The sequence below is a fragment of the Cynara cardunculus genome (genome assembly GCF_001531365.2).
Source record: "Cynara cardunculus var. scolymus isolate 2C chromosome LG 3, CcrdV1, whole genome shotgun sequence".
In the NCBI taxonomy this organism is placed as follows: domain Eukaryota; kingdom Viridiplantae; phylum Streptophyta; class Magnoliopsida; order Asterales; family Asteraceae; genus Cynara; species Cynara cardunculus.
In genome coordinates, this window is record NC_037530.1 from 36,935,084 (window position 1) to 36,940,377 (window position 5,294).

The following is a 5,294-nucleotide window of genomic DNA, read 5'->3' on the forward strand; positions in this document are numbered from 1 at the left end:
CAAAATGGTAAACAAAAATACATTATATTCAAGGCAACAATATCCTTCATATCATATTATAAATGAAACTATTTTATTTTGTAAAGCAATATATTATTTTTACGTTTAAATAACATCCATCAATAAAATATATCCAAAAAAATAAATAAAACACACCATATTCAATTCTATATAATGAATCGTTTCAAAATTTGAATTATATTATATGAACGAAGTTGGTTTCAAAATTTCATCAACAAATAATCAACGTAATACTTATCATATTTTGTAATATTCATTATACTGGTAGATGGATCCGTTATATTTAGATAACGAAATTTTTTCATTGTTTACTAAGTTCATAAAATTTTATAATACAACATGAAATAGTTTCATTGTCTTAACTGTTTACTGCATTCATAGAATTTTATGATAAAACATGAAATTTTACTCATGGTTTGATGMGTTATTTGTTATTTCATGATATTGATAATGAACTTTATTCACTTTTCACTAATGTTATAGCATTTTTAATCCTTATCCTGAAATTGTTTCAATATCCTTCACACAACCATGTAAATATGCACCCTATTAATTATGAAATGATTTCAAGACGCACTGGTTTCATAATGAATCCATTTCAGCATGTAATTATTTCATGACGAACTGCATACATTATTCACCCGTTTTATTTTGCATTTCAACGTCACTGAAACGGGATTCATCATCAAACCAGTTCACTACTCATGTTCAATTACGTCATGAACCAGTTTCACTTTCATGAAACCTGTTTCATGTAATTTAATTTTTTTATTTCGCTCCTGAATTGATGAATTCATTCCTTTAAGCCTTGAAATCATAAAGATTCTGAAGCATATTACAATCTTCAAGATTCTGGAGCAGTTTCTTGATGTACTCGTTTCATCATGCATTATTTCATGACGAACCAAATACATTATGCACCCGTTTCACTACTCATGTTCAATAACGTCATGAACCAGTTTCACCTTCATGAAACCTATTTCATGTACATTAATTGATGAATTCATTTCTTTAAGCCTTGAAATCATAAATATTCTGGAGCATATTACAATTTTCAAGATTCTGGAGCAGTTTCTTCATGTACCCGTTTCATCATGCATTATTTCATGACGAACCAAATACATTATGCACCCGTTTCACTACTCATGTTCAATAACGCCATGAACCAGTTTCACCTTCATGAAACCTATTTCATGTACATTAATTTTCTATTTCACCCCTGATTTGATGAATTTATTCCTTTAAGCCTTACAATCTTCAAGATTCTGGAGCAGATTACAATCTTCAAGATTCTGAAGCAGATTCATCATGTACCCATTTCATCATGCAATTATTTCATGACGAACCAAATACATTATGCACCCATTTCATTTTCCACTTCACCTACTAAATGGATCAACTACACCATCAATGCAACGGGTTCACCATGAAATGTTTCACTACTCATTTTTTATTTGCGACATGAATCATTTTCACCTTCATGAAACATGTTTCATTTGTATTAATTTTTTTGTCCAACTATAATTTGATGAATTCATTACATTATGGCTTACAATCTTCAAAATTCACCAGCAGATTCATTTGCATCACAATATATTTAGTTCAAATTTTAAATATTAAAATATAATTAAATATTTAAATGTTACCATTTATAAAATTCTTTAATTATGTTTCCTTAATTAAGATTTATTAATAATTTCCATATTTAAAAGAAAATATTGTAAATGACCGAAATACCCTTATTAATTAAATTTAATTAGAAAAAATGGAATTTTCCTATTGGTCGAAATTAGTTTACACGGTTTCTTAGAAATGCATGGTTTTCATTTGAACATGCCCCTATATATATACTTGGGATCATGTGAGACTAAAAGTTTTTCATGAGACCCGTAAGACCAATTTTCAACCCTTGGATTAGATCTACAATCTGGACATTCATAATCACAAAATTGTCACGAGACTTCTAAATAATCACAAAATTGTCACCGTGCAACTTTAGACCATTGGATAATTAACTTATAAAGTTAATCAATGAACATAAATTGGTCTTACGGGTCTCACAAAAAACCATTGGTCTCACGTGAACCCAACCCTATATATATACACACACAAATAAACCCTCTATGGTCAATTCAAGCAATGAAAATGTAAAATAAGGATCGATATTGACATGAATGAATATGAAACTAATACATTTAATTAACATACAAACTAAGGAGTGTTCATTGAACATGACTCAAAATAAAAGAATACGAAAGAAATTTAGATGGTTTTTGGTTTTAATGAATACTATATTACCAATAAGGTTTTTTTTACTCTAATAACAGTAACAGTAACAGTAACAGTACAGTAACAGTAACAGTAACAGTACTGTAATAGTAATAGTACATATTTGGTATAAGAAAATGAAAAGTGATGACAACTGGAATGAGATTAACTCCTATTCTTTTTTACGTTCCATGCTCACTCTTAACAAAAAAAAAAAAAAAACGCAAGAATGAAACTCAAATGAATCGACGAGCCCTTAATTTTAAGGCTATGCAATCCTAAGGTGCTGCTAAATAATAAAAGGGTTTTTGATAATCTTAGGGGGTGTTTGGTTCAGTCAGATGAATGAAAATGGAAATGACAGGTAATTTTCATGGGAATGAATTTCCATTCTTCTCAGTTTAACTTGGAATTAAAATTTAGAATTCTAGGAGAATGAACTCATATTATATAAAACCAAACAGTTTTACTTTACTTTCATCTCATTAATTAATATCTAATACCTCTAACCAAACACCCCCTTTAGAAAGAAAAAAATAAGGGAGTCAAAACATCTATATGGCCAAGATGGCGATTTCACGATCCTTCGTTTCAATACAGTTGGAACCTCTCTGATCTTATCAAACAGTTTTGTAATTAGACACAGTATAACGGATGTTACTGGTTTACAATTAATGGTTAACATTATAAATAAAATAATATTATTGATATATGAAAATGTTAATAATAATATTGTTGATATTTAAAAAAAAAACACTATTGTTGATAATAATTGTTTAATAATAATAATAATAAAATGATTATTTTAATAATAGTGGTAGTATGCCCACATAATAATAGTATATACATATTTATATGATATCATATGGTGGGCCCACCCACTTTATGTGTTTGAGGACATCCAGAATAATATATACTATTAATAATTAAATTAATTATTATTTTTTAAATATATCATGATTATTATGGATGTGAGATAATAAACATAACAACAACAATTATTTGGTATTTCACTATTTTATTTCTATTAATATCATCATTAAGATATTATAATTATTATTACTAGTCATATTAATGGTAATAAATATTATTAATTGTTAATTATTGTTATAAGTATAAAAGAGCAAATTTGATAAAAAGGTAACTTACCTTAACTTGATTTATATTTTGGGTAACGTACTCTTAAAACTTACATTTTGATACCTAAGATGTAAAGTTTAAACGATTAAGTACCTATGTAACAAATTGAAACATTAACCGGTTATCATGTTAATGTGGCTAGTGATGAGATAAAATTGAATTGAATAACAAATAATGGATACCACATCACTCGCCACATCAGCATGATAACCGGTTACCCGGGTACTTAAATGTTTAAAACTTTACATCTTAGGTACCAAAATGAAAATTCTAAAAGTACGTTACCCAAAATATGAATCAAGTTAAAGTACGTTACTTTTTCATTAGATTTGCCCAGTATGAAAATAACAATTTCTAAAACTTATGATCTTATTTATAAATCAAAAAGGTTTTGATTGATTATATTTGTTATATTATTATATTATCAAATTTATTCATGACAATAAACCAAATGTTAGTTTACATTATTTTTCGTTTAATATTTAAGGACTGTTCGGTTGGTTTTTTATCAAGTCGTATGTAAATAAAATTGTACGTGTGGATATTGGAAGGGTTTTTCGTAAATGGAAGAAACATGTTTTAAGTGGGATGGGCTATTGGAAAAAATGGTTTTTTTTTTTTGTAAAAAGCCCTCAATAAAAGCTTACTGAATAAGTTACTTTATATATCATTAAATCACTGTAAAGTAGTTATATATAACCGATCAAATAAGGGGATGTTTACCAAATGTTTACCCAAGTAAGCGCTTACCAAATCACATTACATTATCGGATGGATATGGTAAGAACCAAGAATCTTACCCGGTAATAGCAAGACAGGGACCAAGAGTCTTACTCGGGAAGTGAGTGCAACGACTCTTACCACGGTAAGTACTTACCGGGTAAATTGTTGCATACGATGCCGTTTTGATGGACTAAAATCTTACCCGGTAAGTAAATAATAGTGTTAATTTTTGCCGGTAGTTTGGTAAACGGCCCCTAAGTCATTATTCTTATTAAATTGATAAGAAACATGTCTTTAATTTATATACGTTAATTTAAATATTTCTTTGATAATATTTTTTAGTGGTAGCATCTTAAAATGGTATCATCACTCAAAAAAAAAAAATGCATGTATATAGATTTTCTTTCCTTTTCTTCTATCAATTTTGAACTAATACCAATTTCATTTTCAGGGGTGTTTGGTTAAAGGTATTAAGCAGTAATGAAAATAATAAAAAACTGTTTGGTTTTCTATAATATGATGGGTTCATTCCTCCAAAAGCCCAAAATTTTAATTCCCGGTTAAATTAGGAGGAATGAAAATTCATTCCCTGTCATTTTCATTTTTATTCCCTGTGATTTCATTCTTCAACATTAGTCAAACAGAACCTTATTATCCATTTTGCATCCATTAGTAAATTTACATTTTTAACCTCAACATTTGTGTTGGTCAAATAGATAGAGGTATGTAACACCCTAAAAAAAGATAATTTAAACCGATAATATTTAACGAGAACTAGAATTTAGAATTAAAATTCACCCAATAAAATGTAATAGTATAGCGTTTACAATTCAGCTACTGAGAAGATAAATAACAACATACTAATCTAGATTATTTTATATCAAGATTAAAGACGTGTGTTTTTATCAATCTCCAAAAATATCGCAACATAAAAAACGCAACGCTCAAAAGTAACAAAGACTATAACTATAATAGAGTCTTTCACGAACCAACGCTCCTCTCAAACTTTTTGAGCCCCGCCGCTAAAGGAACCTGATATACAAGCCATATCAAGAAGAAGTGTTAGGCTTACGCCTAGTGAGTTCAATCAATGAAATAATGGTAACTATAAAACCTTTTAAATATGTATATATATATATATA